This window comes from Nomascus leucogenys, chromosome 11, assembly GCF_006542625.1.
Source record: "Nomascus leucogenys isolate Asia chromosome 11, Asia_NLE_v1, whole genome shotgun sequence".
NCBI classification, from domain to species: domain Eukaryota; kingdom Metazoa; phylum Chordata; class Mammalia; order Primates; family Hylobatidae; genus Nomascus; species Nomascus leucogenys.
The window spans coordinates 48,632,263-48,645,874 of NC_044391.1; the positions used below are offsets into that span (position 1 = coordinate 48,632,263).

General features: G+C 43.4%; 1 protein-coding gene across 3 annotated transcripts in view; it reads left to right on the forward strand.

Moving 5' to 3' along the window:
• Positions 1–13,612, forward strand: part of PPM1H (protein phosphatase, Mg2+/Mn2+ dependent 1H) — a 305,024-nt gene that overhangs the window by 239,511 nt on the left and 51,901 nt on the right. The window lies entirely within an intron of this gene.

Sequence of the window (13,612 nt, forward strand, 5' to 3'; positions counted from 1 at the left end):
TTCCCAGCTCCCCAGGTTTCCCAGCAGGAAATTGGCACAGCTGGTTTCGAGCTGATAATCCTATGAAGATGTTCACCCGCGGTGGCCTGGGGGCATCTTCATCTCAGTCAGCTGCGGTGATGGTTTAAAACTCCTTGCTTCTGGGCTTACCCTAGTAATCCACACACAAGAGCTGGAGAGCCACCACTGCAAACCCTGAAAAATCTCATCCTACCACCACTGTCCTCTTACCTTCAGACAAGTAAATCAAGGACTTATTAAGAGAGAGGCTAAAGTTTTGTGTCTGTTCCTTGCTGGAGAGCTGAAAGCAGATCTCTCTGTAACAGCCAGGAAGGCTGATAACGAAGATGCCAGCGGTGTTTCAGGGCTAGTGTGTTGTCAGTTGCCTGTCTCCTTTGTTGTGATCAGATCATAAGGAAAGCTTCAGAAGCCTCATGAGGGGCTGGAACACATTCACTTTTTGTTCTTCACCTGGTTGCTCTGGCAAAAGCAATAGTATTCTGCCATATTCCAGGTTCAGATTCTGCTGAGATGGGATCAGCCTTGTCAGTCTTCCAGGGTAAATCAGATGCTATGTGTCACTCTCTGTACCTAAAGGACAAGGCGCAGAGCTTCATCTCTGGGGGACAGTCAGTTTCAACTACTATTCATTCAGTGAACCAGGTATTAGGCTGGGCATTGAAGATACAAAGAAGAAAAAAACAGTGCCGACCTTCATGGTGTTTACAGTCTAGTGTCAGGACAGGGCCATATATGGATGATTACAGTTTCATACAAAACTGATAGACAAAGGTTTATCTACAGTGAAGCTTTGTCATCTGGGGCAATTACTGAAAACATTCCAGGGTCTACTTTATCTGCTGAATTAGAATCTCTATGGATTCTGCATTTTTTAATAAGCACCCGAGGCGATTGCTGTATATCCTTAAACATTGACTTCGGGCAGCCCTAGACTTTGTTACAATGGATATGAACAACAGTTTGCAGAAGTGGTTGGTTAAAGAGCGCTGGGCAGCCTGAGCTGTCAAACTATTGTGACTCCTGGGCTGCTGGTGGTCTTTGCCCCTGGTTATCCCCTTGCTATTGCTTGGGAATGTCTTTGTCCACCTGCAGTGAGCCAGTGACTGTTCATAAGGTGCCAGTAGACTGGACTGGCAGTGGCTGATAAGGGATGGTAAAGCCTTCAGGTGCAACAGTGGGTCAGGGTCAAATTAGGCCTCCTCTTTTTCCTTCTTGTGCCCATAACCTGGATAGTCCAGGCTTCACGCATAGTATAAATACATGGGATAGGTCAGGAGACCGTGCTGCCCAGGGCGTTTAACTTAATGGTTTCTCATTGCTGCTCATCCTCAGTAAATGCTACACACCCCATCCCCAAGGCCTGATCCTCTGGGTCATATTGGATCACCCTATGGAAAGCTGGGCACCTAGGTATGAAAATTTGGAGTCTCAGTTTATTGCACCTGAGCACTTTGAGCACCAAAGCTCAGGTTAAATCTAATTCTATAGTGACCCTGTACATCTGCCATATTGTTAAGAGACAACCCTAGTTTTCAACCCTAGGAGTACTGGTATGTTTTAACTTCTATGCAACTGACCATTATTAAAACCTAGAATGTGAGAATGAGCTTAAATTTTTTTTTTACAATTTAATTTTAGGAAGAGAAATTAGCAATTAAACATTCTTTTGCATATCATGCCATTTTGTGGTATTTATGCAGATTCCTAGCTCTTCACAGAGGCACAGAGAAGTGTGGTTAAGAGTGTAACACGGTTGGGACAGACCTGAAGTGAGCTTGACCCCTATTTCCCCCCAGGTATACGACCTCTCTTTTTCTTATTTGTGTAATGAGGATAATGTCTCTATCTACCTTACAGTGTTACAGTGAGGATTATGTAAGTTTTTAAAAATATAAATCCTTAGTGCCTGGAACAAAAAGATTGTATAATAAACATTGGGGTATATGAAAATCCGTTAACTGCTGGGCGTGAGGTGACAGCAGAAAATTTAGCAATGGCTGCCTTTGCTCTCCATCCTCTGAAACAACAGGGCCACCTTGATGCAGGAGCTAAGAGTGTGGTATTCCTCCCATTGGTAAATATCAGCAGCTGTTACGCAGGCCTGTGCTTCTTCCCTTGGGGGCCTGAATAATGTGGGGGCGTTAGCGGAAGATTTCAGAAGAGTATGGGAAGCTACAAGATAAGCCTCTATTTCACCTGAAAATTTTGGGAGTGAGGTAGAAGGACTTCATGTGTAGGCTTGTGCAAAACTCTCATGGTTTTTAAAGATAAAACAGAAGACTCAAAGCACTGATACTTGAGCTCTGCACTGTGTAATGTTATCAATTCAAAGGCACTTGGGTGGAAAGCCTTGAAATGATGTCGCATAGGTTAAAGTCCTTGCATGCGGCTTCTCCCAGGGGACACTGCAGGACTCTGCTCCATGATATGAATATCCCATCTGACCAGAGTGGGAGAAGCTTCGTGAGGGAAAGCCACAAGGGCTGACACAGAGGAACTGCCTGTGCAGCAGAAACCCTCTTCGTAATTAATAATCTGTTTGCTATTTTCACCCCACCATTTGTAGCTATGGGGTCAATTTTGTTCATATCCTGATTTGTATATATTGACTTGATCTCATACAGTATAAAGGGACTGTCAATGAAATTCATGTTTATTTCAGAATAAGTGGTCCCTGAGAAAGCTGAAATCACTCCACATTTGTGTGCTCATGAAGTAAGGGTCTCTGATTCATATCGGTGGAGAGAGCTAAATGTTATTGATTAGAATGTGAAGCTATTACGGCCAAGTGTGAATGCACACCAAGTGGATACTGAATCAGAAATAATTTCCAAATCTGGAATTTCCTTAAGAGTCATTCATAATGTTTTATCCTGAAATATTATTAGTTCTGTTTCATACATACACATGATTACTTTTTTAAAAAATACTGATTGAATCATTGTTTTCCAAGTGCATCCTTTTCTGCTGCTGAACTCGGCCTAGGAATCAAAAGGTGACTTTCACTTTGTTTACTTTATTCTACTCCATATACCCAGCACCTGTGCCAGTGCCTGGCACCTACTAGGTGCTCAGTAAATACTTGCAAATGAATCCAGTAGAACCCATTGTTTTTATCTGGTCAAAGCCTGAGCTCCTAATTTGGAAGCTACTTAGGGCAGGTTCTGTTCTTCTACCAAACTTTGAGCTGTGGGTAGGGACCCATTCACAGGATTGTGAAATCAGTTTAGTGTGTGGAGAGCAGCATTTTAAACAAATTGAATAGCACAGGATAGAAAGAAAATATCGGTGTATATCACATAGCTTGGGTAAATGTTGTTTTTTGCAATGTGTTTGTGCATACATTGGGTTAACAGGATTGATACATTTCTTACCACCGGTGAAACCTCTGCTGTAACCCAGTAGACTCTCCCAAAGAACATTGACCAGCAAAATGAGAGCAATCTCTGTTGCCTCTTGCTATTTTCCAAAGGCCTGGTGAGAAGAAGAGTCTTTAGGCCAAGAGAGAGAGACGGTTACCACTCTCAGAACTCCAGGCAGGGTCTGGCTCAGGCGTGCTGATGGGGAGAAGTGGGGAGGTAGGCATTTTCCTAGGAACTGTTGGTTAACCCTATCAATCAGGTGATTTCCTCCAAGGCAGTTGCATTGTCGGGGACCAGAGCTTGGGCCCCATTATGGAGAGTTGTCATGAAGAAAAAAAGCCAGCAGCCTTTCATGTGGCTAAGGAGATGAGCAGGTGGTAGCCAGGTATGCACAAGCTAGGCTGCTACCAGCCCTCTTCTGTTTATCGCCAAATATTAATCACACTTACAATTCAAAGGTACTATCTGTGCCTGAATCTAACTTGCACTATATTAGCAGAAGTCTATCAAGTCGTTCACAGCTTAAGGCCTGTAGGCTTCAACTAATTTAAAGAACACCCCAAGGACCAAAGAAAGAAAACAAGGTAGCATTTGTTCAGAGAGCCTCCATCCCACAGGGTGACATTCCCAGGGATCATATCATTCAGATACCTACTGAAAATATCGTCCAACACATAAATTCAGGAACCCAATGAGCCAAAATATGACCCCCAAAACTAGATTTATGCATACTTAAAGCCTGCTATACAATGATGAGCCTGGGGTGAGATGTTGGGTCCATCTCCAAACATTCTAAGCCCCAAAACTCCCAGCTGGATAGAGGGTGTTTCGCAGCCTCTTCAGACTCACCCTGGGGACTGATCCTTGCTCCACAACTCTGACTTGAGCCTGCCGTTGTTAAGCGTGCCTTAGATTCACTCTCCTTCGCAGTGCAGCTCTGTCTTTCCAGCAGACAGTTTCCATCCAAAGGCAAAGTGAATCTTAGAAACCTGGAAAAAAAAGACTCTAAAAGATGACATTTAAAATATAATAGTAAGATCTAACCAAACATCAAACTCTTCTTGTGTTGCCTAAAAGGAAACACACACACACACACACACACACACACACACACACACACACACACACACACACACACTCGCTTTCTCTCTTTCATGTAGTGAGGGGGGAAGAGCTAGCTGCCTGCTGTAAGGCCGCTTGAAGGATCAGAAAGCAGCCTCCATTTACTGAGCACTGTGGTTAGGCTTAGGGCCTGATTCCTTTGGACATACAGATGGCTGGCAGAAAAAAAGGAAGCACGAGGTGGTTGCCAATCCTGCATTGCTTTTTGCAGGAAGGTCTCAGGAGAGTGGGTGTGGGGAGAGGGGAGTCAAGGGAGCCTCTGTGGATTCCGGAATTGCTTAACTGGGGTCATGCCAAGCTCTTAAAAGCCACAAGTAGCATTTGGGCTCCAGGCTTGTGTCTGTTCCTGTCCAGCCAGGCCTGGGTGGTGTTTCATCCCAGGCCTCCTGAGATTTAAGCTACTGCTGAGATTTTGTTATAGGAAGGCAAGAAGGGGGACCGAAGATGTTTCTGTGCTCCAGCCTCCTCCCAAACCCAACCAGCCCCTATGGAATGTGCCTCTGCTGGGCTAGGACTTGGTTTCTAATGAGAAGAAAACAAGGCTGCCTGTGGCTTTCTCCTCCCTCCTGGAGGGGCACTGAGCTCCCAGCTAAGACAAAAAAAAAAAAAAAAAAAAAAAGCCACCTTTTATGACTATTTCAATCTAACCCAGCTATACCTTCTTTAGATTATTATCTCTGAGGCATCCTTCTGAGTATCTGGGTCCTCATTTTAGAGGAGAACAATGGACTGTTCTGGATAAAGTTGCACAGATATGCTCCTTCATGCTTACAACAGAAAAAGTATCAATTAGGTGGCTTGATCGCTCAGCAGGAAGTGATTTTTCCTATGGGGATGTGCTGTGTCTTCCTGCTTACGGTTGTCTGTTAGCTCCATATCGGCATGGAAGAAAGAATGAGGCTCCAAAGACCTTAATAGCCACAACTGATGGCTAAATAGCACCTTATCCTTCACAAAGGATGTTCCCAGACATGTTTGCCCTTAATCCTTGCAACCAGCCTATGAAGTGTCCAGCTGAAGAGGCAGATTCAGTGAGGTCTGAGGGATTTTCCCAGGTTCATATAGCCAGTTCACATGACGATTGAGATGTGACTTCAGAACCTCTGACTCCAAGCCTGGTGTGCTTTAATACCACAGTGGGCTCTGCCAGGAGGGAAGAGAGACTCCAGGAAGGAAGATCCCCAGGGGAGAAGAGGCAGCCAAGGCAATGTCTAGAGGTTAGTGGAAGAATGTGACTCACTGGTGTATGTCATTGGAGCTGCACAAGTGAATTGTTGAGATTATGCTGTCCCCGAAGGGAGAGGGTCCTGTTATGCCCCCCAGAGGGGATCACTTTCCTCTTAAATGACTTTGAAGTCTTGCTAAGGGAATTAAGACTTAGGGAAACAAATGGTATTTCTCTCTCTCTCTCTCTCTCTCTCTCTCTCTCTCTCTCTGTAGCTCAAGGTCATGACTTAGAAGAGAAGGGAGATCGTGGGAAGTGATTTATGTGTGAACTCTAGGTTCCTGGCCCATGGGTTAAGCAATCAGAGTAGGGGCTCTTCCTGGAAATGGAGGAATCCAGCAAAGACTAGGAAGAACTTTAAAGGAGGAACTTGTCTTTAAACCAAGTTATAAAATTGTCTTGTTAACACCATACACACTGGTGAATAGCTGTGACAAAAAAACTGCCATTCTGACGTGGTACTAAGGAACTGAGAAAGGAATAGACAGAGAATCATAAATGTTATTTTTTATAATTTTATAACTATTTGTATATATACTAATAATAAGGGGAACTTGAAATTTTAATATAAATAGGTAAGCATATGTCAGAGGTATCACCGATGGGAACGCAGCCATGAACTTTAGCCATGGAAAAGCTAGCTATTAAGGCAGAGTGAATGGGGGATATCTTTAGAGGGAAACTGACATGCTAAGGGAGACATACCAGCCTTCGTTCATTCATTCATCCATTTGGCTAGTGTCTACTTTATGTCTACCGTGTGCCTGCGCAATTGTGGATACAAAGATAGACAGGTACATAGGAAGAAAGTCTGTGCCTTTATGGAGCTAATGTGCGGGATATGGGGACAGAAGGTAAACAAATTAATAAGAGCATTTCAGGTTGTGCTTGAAGCACTGAAGCAGGATGAGCAGGAGCAGAGAACGCCGGACTTCTAGATGAGTGGTCAGGGGAGGCCTTTCCGAGTGATGCCCAGGAGCCAGCATGGCAGGATCAAAGGGAAGAATGGCCCAGACAGAAGGAATGACCAGGCCCCCTGGCATGTCAAACAACAACAACAAAAAAAGAAAGCCAGTGTTACGAGGTGTAGCAGAGTGATCGAAGATGTCAGAGTGCAAAGGCCACATCATGGAGGGCCTCATCATTGGATTCTATTTTAAGATGACGGGAATTCAGTGGAGAACTTTAAGCTGGAGAGTGATGCTTGTGGATTAAAAGAGAAATGTGGGAGATTTGCTAGCAGGCCTCCCAGCCGTAAGAACAGTGTGAGCAAAGCTTTACTGAAGGGATGTATAAAATTGCCACAAAGACAAAGTATGTTTATGGTGGAGAAGTCCTATAAATGCTGCTCATTAGGGTAAAAGGGCATCGGTGTGGCTGCATGGGGATCTCAAGTTCAGGTGTTCATAGAGAATGTCTCAGCCTGTAAGGACAGCACCTAGCCCACTAGGGCAGAGGTGGGAAAGGGGTGCTTGTGAGTGAGCATCAGCCAGAACAGCATAGCCAGACATAGAAAGCAGCCGAACAAGGAGGCTTTTTGCTTTTGCTTTGCAAATATATTATGGAACAAGAAAATACGAATAAAGCCTCTGCATAGGGAAGGTAGTACTAATTTGCTTGCTTAACCAAATATTTATTGCGTACCCATTATATGTTGAGCGCTCTTCTAGGTATAGGAGATGCCATAGGTAGCAAAACAAAAATCTATCCCCATAGAACTTAAAGGGCATGAAAAAGCAGTAGAAAAAATAACCATAGTAAGGAAGTAAAATTCTTTAACTGTTAGGTGGTGGTGGATGCTATGGAAAAAAAATAAAGCAGGAAAGGGGACTAGGAAATTTGGGGGACAGGAACAATGTTAAAGAAGACCATCTGGTTTTCTTGGTTACTTGGCTTTTATTCAGAGTGCAGTAGAAAACCTTTGATGGGTTTGAGTAGGGTAATGATATGACCTGACATTCTAAAATAATTACTCCAGTTGCTCTGAAAACAGGAGTAAGGGACAAATCAGAACAGTTCTCAACACTATCACTGCCATCCACCTGGTGACATCATCCTAGCACCATCGCCTCTTGCCTAGATCATTGCACAGAGGACTGATGGATCCGTCCCAATAATGTAGGCAAGAAACTATGGTGCTAGGGCTCTGACAGCAGGGAAGGTGTTGAAATCTGAGGATTCTGGATTTGTTTGAAAGGTAGAGATGACAGTATTTGGCATAACGTTAATAGACAAAATACTCAATCCTTGTTGTGTTACTGGAAAATCGAGAAGGTGACAAGTTCTAGCAAAGAAGAGTCTCAAAAAGCTTTGCCACAGGTGGAGACAGGATCAGGAACATGTTTAGCCAGAAGGTAGGAAGAATAGCAGGACCAAGGAGAGAAACTGGCTGGAGAGCCTCAACAAGGGAGTGAGAGAGGAAAAATGATTGAGAATTGGAATCTCAGAGGTGGGGGGTGTTCTTGCTGCAGGCCACATGACCAGGATGATGATGGGGAACAGAGAAGAAGGTCAGCAGGCGGTGGGCTAGGAGTTGTAAAGCCAGGAATCCAAAAGCACCACCAAATTCTAAGAAAATGCTGAGAATCCCATCCTAGGAAAGAGTGGAAAAGACATCTGAACCTAGGCTGAAGTCATCAGGGCAGGTGGGAGAATGTCCTGAAACGCTGGTGGGTAAGGGAGGGGAATGTGAGGCAGATGGAGAGGCTGACAGAAGGGCAGTGAGACAGCCTCAGCCTAGAAGGATGGGGTTGATGTGGGAACTATGAGCATCACTCACGTGCCTTAGGAGCAAGAGGGATTTGAAGGAATGGCGTCCACTGGAGGTGGTATGATTAGGAGAGCCAGCTTAGGTTCAATAAGGCAGGCTCAATTAGTAATCTGTTCTTGTTGGGTAAGGTTCCTAGATTGGGTGAATACCGTATACATAGATATATTCGGAGTTTGTAAGAAATCGGATTGTTTCTTCTCTTAGCCTTTTGGACAAGATGGAGAAATACTGAGTGGATAATGGTTCAGTGAAGTTGCTTCATAGACAGCCCAAGAGCTATTCCATTAGAGTTGAAATCCATGAGGACAGTGTCTCTCTGGATCAGTGTTGACAGCCTTTTAAAATCCTAAACACCTGCTCTTTAAACATTAATATCTCATTGTCCACCCTCTACTATTGAGTTTGTCTTCTGTGCTTCTCCACCAGCCAAGATTCTGCCGAGCTTTATACCATCTGGTTTTTGTATTAAAAAGGAAATTGCCCGGTGTGGTGGCTTACGCCTGTGATCCCAGCACTTTGGGAGGCCAAGGTGGGTGTATGACCTGAGGTCAGGAGTTCGACACCAGCCTGGGTAGCATGGTGAAATCCCGTTTCTACTAAAAATACAAAAAATTAGCCGGGGCTAGTGGCGCACGCCTGTAATCCCAGCTACTTGGGAGGCTGAGGCAGAAGAATCACTTGAATCCAGGAGGCAGAGGTTGCAGTGAGCCGAGATCACACCATTGCACCTAAGCTTGGGCAACAAGAGTGAAACTCCATCTCAAAAAAAATAAATAAAAAGGAAATTGATAGGTTCTTCTCATTTTCATGAAAAAGAATACTGCTGAATTTGATTTTTTTGAATTGCACAAACTTTCCTTCACATGCCTGAAATGTTGCCACCCCCCTTGTATGGTTAGCTTGGCCAGGAGGAAGGTCTCTAATGATTCCACTTAGCAATTTTTTCAGTGATCTGGATGAAGATGGCAGGGCTGCTTATCAAATTTAACATGATATGGCATAGACAGCTGATATTTTGGATGGAAGGATCGGAATTCAGGATGTTGTGAGTGAGTTGGAACAATGGACTAAAACTAATAAGATAAAATTAATAAGGGCAATGGAGTCCTCCCTTCAGGGTAAAATATCTATTGTGTGTGTCATTATAAACTAGAGGAGACCATGAGCCAAAAAAACATTCTCAGGTCTTTTTTCTTGTGGACTAGGGTTTTTCATTTGTTTTCATTCAGAGTCTCCATATGTAACCCTAAAAAAAATACACATAATGGAAATAGCTTCATTAATTTTTAAAAAATGCAAGGTCCAAATCAAAAAAACTAATAATTTTTTTTTTCTTATTTGGACCACATCTTAAGTGTTTTCAGTTCCGGGTACCATTTTTTGAGGACACTGGCCAACCAGAAAGACCCTAGAGGGCCACTACCACAGTATTCAGTGCTCAGTTAATGTTTGTTGGATGCATGGGGACTAGAGTGGTTAGCATCCTCCATGTCCTGTGAAGAATAGTTGAAAGAACTGAGGAAAAGGAAACTTTTAGTTCTCTTTAAACAATTGAAGAGCTCTCAAGCAGAAAATCGTCTGGATTTATTTCATGTTTTTCCAGATGGGCCAATGGGTTTGGGTCAGTTTAAGAAAGAATTTCCCAGAGCTGTTCTCCAATGGAATGGGCTGACATTAACTACCGTTAAACTCCTAGGACGGTGACTATCTGTGGCAGTCCATTCAGGAGAGGCCAGGAACCAAGGTTAGGTGTACTGTAGAAGGGATTCCTATACTTGGGGTACAGCTGACTTGGTGGCATTTCAGTCTTAATGCTGAACTGCTCCTTCCAGGAGGTCCAAACCAACAGTGGCTTGTTTTTACAGCTTTGCACAATCTACATTACAAAGGAAACTATTACTTTAAAAAAGTATTTAATGGAAACTTCTGAGAATAATGTCTCTCAGTTAGGGAAAGCCAAGAATTTAGCAACCCTTTTAAGCCTTGCATTTTTTTTTTTCTCATCTAAAAAAATGATTCAGTTGGCCTCATAAATACTCATTAAGGAATTGGCCCAAAATATTAATAAGAGTTTGTCTAGAAAATCTTTTCTAAGCCTTTGAGTTTTGCTATCTCGTAACAAATAATATAATCTCTGGTCAGTCATATTATTGTAAAACTAGCGAGTGATTTGTTTGGGGGGCTGGTTCTTAAAAATTTAATTAGGATTTCAAAAATCTTAGGATGTGGTGTAGAAGAATTGGTTCTATGACTGGACACTCTCTATTCATCTCAAATCCAAAGTACCTTCATTCTTGGAGCTCTCAAGCTTCACTCTCCTATCTTCCCCCAGATGAGAAAGAAGGAGGCCAAGGACAAGCTGGAAGCATAAATTCAAGCCTATAGCCTTGACATGGACTATAATATAAAACAGACAGGCCTTCCAAGGGGGCCAGAACTTGGATGGCCTCCTTAAACTGAGAGCAGTTTGAGGAAGGTCTGTTCTCTGTGGGAGGGGGCTTGGTTGACTCTGTGGTCACTCATTTCTGGTGAGATGGCCAGAAAAGCAGCTGCAGGTCTAAGAACATGGATCAATCCCAGCATTTTGGGAGGCCGAGGTAGGCAGATCACCTGAGGTCAGGAGTTCAGGACCAGCCTGGTCAACATGGTGAAACCCCATCTCTACAAAAATATAAAAATTAGCCGGGCATGGTGGCACTCGCCTGTAATCCCAGCTACTCGAGAGGCTAAGGCAGGAGAATTGCTTGGACCTGGGAGGCAGAAGTTGCAGTGAGCCGAGATCGCACCATTGCACTCCAGCCTGGTCAACAGAGCGAGACTCTGTCTCAAAAAAAAAAAAAAAAAGAACACAGACCATCACTTCTGCTGACTTTCCTCTCTTCTCCCCTGTAGACCCAGTACTGTAGTAGCCACTAGTTTTGTACAAACATGATCCCCTTTTGTTCTTTTGCCACTCACACAGAAAATTCCCCTTCCTCTTTTGACAAAAGTCTTCTTTTCTTCATCAGATATCAGCTGGTCACCCAAAGAGAGTGGACAATAATGGTCTCATTTCAGACTGTGGGACTAGAATGAGAAATTCCCAAAGCTGAGTCCTGATAACACATTTCTTTGTGATGTTTTCTGGAAAAGTCCAAATCCAGTTTTAAGGCCACTCCACCTTTTTGATCTAGGAGGAGTAACTTAAGCTCTCTGGGCTCAGTTCTCTCCTCTGTAAGACAGGACATTATAAGGCCATTGAGAGATTTTAGATACTATAAGTCAGCACAGAGCCTGGTGTCTGGCATGTAGAAGATGCTCAGTAAATCATAGCTGCTGTGATTACTATTAGCTATTATTATACAGAGTCTAATGAAGTTGCCAGTTTTAACTCTTGAGTACTATATTTTATACTTTATTACTCAAGGCTTTGTAACTATGGATGGAAGTCCACTTAACTTTATATGATGATCTGTGCTTAGGATTCAGAAAGATGGAGGGGGAGAAGGTGTTGTACTTTTCCTCCTCGTTGGTGCTATTCCCCCTTGTCATTAGTTGCTGGGGGAGAGGGAGTGCTCATAGTTGATTGAAAACCAACACTGGCGGGGCAGAATAAACCTTCCTTTTCCACCAATGTTTCTGTTTCTAATGTTTTGTCGTTCCTGAAGATAAACAGAAGCTAACATATAATATTAAAATTTGCAGTTGGTTTGGTCCTGTGGGTAACAACTCTAAGTGTGTGTCTTTCAGAGTTGTGGAACATGGACTTCGTGCTCCTGCAACACTCTGCCATGTGAGAATTCAATGATCTGGCTTGTGATAGAGCAGTTTTCTTACTACTACTTTTCTAAGCCTGTTAGGAGTGCTCTTCGCCTGTCTATTAAGCTCTAGGTAATACCCAGTCATTGGTTCTAGAGCTGCAGCCTTCTGCCTCTATTTAATTCTAGCTTTCTACCTCTATTTAATTCCTGTGAATGTCTAGTCATAGACCCAACTCTTCTACACCAGATCCAGGCTCCTCCTGTGCCTGGATCTCCAGGCCCAGCCCCTTTCTACATCTGGTCTCCGCTGCTGCCTCCTCTCTGTGCGGGCCTGTCTCCTCACTCTCCACGTGTCCCTCTCTACATAGGGTCCCCAATCTCTGTTCATGCTCATCTCAGGGCCTTTCTCAGGCCATTTTCCTCCTCTCCTTGAGCCATGTAGTCTGTCTCTTAAGGGTCAAGCTGATAAGGGGCTAATTGATGAATCATTTCGAATGTTCTTGGTCTACAGTAGTGGATCTCAAACTTGGCTACACATTGGAATTGCCCAGAAAGCTTTAAAAAATCCTAATTCTTCTAATAATAGCTTTATTTGTTCCCCCAAAAACTCATATACCACAGTGTTTAAAATAGCTCATGTGAGTATGTAAAAACATCAAAGTGGTTATTTCCACTTTGTGTTAATTTGGTAGATTTGGGGGAAGGAAACAGTATACTGTTTCCTTTTTTGAAAATTGAATTCCTAGAATACCTCTCGGCTCACTCAACAGCAGCAGCATTTGTTGTGCCAGGCACAGTGCTAAGTACCTCCTAAGCTCTCCACATTCATTTCCCTATTTTAATCTTGCGATAATCTCACGAATGAGCCCGAGATTTTGCCCTAATTGATTAATGAGGATCCTGAGGGCCTGAGAGCACATCTACTTGTGCAGGGCTATACCAAAGGCAATGCTGAACTCCAACTCAGGCACACCTGGTGCCAAAACCTCACTGATTCTCCACCCCATGGGAAGGACACCTTACCGAGTAACTTCCTGAGGATGGACCTGCTTTAACTTTGGGGTTGCATGCTTTTTAAATTTAGTTACATTCTTTTGTACCTCAAGAGCTTCCATAAATTTGATTTCAGACTCACTCCCAAGCAGCCGAGGTATCTCCAGGAATGGCAGGCCATTTAATCAATTAGGATTTTTAATGCACTCAGGAGACGTTACTGTAGAAAAGCATCTACTTATAGCACCTAATTCAGCAGAACCTACCCTACCTTTTACTTAGTCTTATTTTAAATAACTTTGAAGTTATGAGCAGTGCTATCCCCATTTTGCAGAAAGGGGAATTGGCATGCCAAGTGTTAATTATCTACTAAGTATTA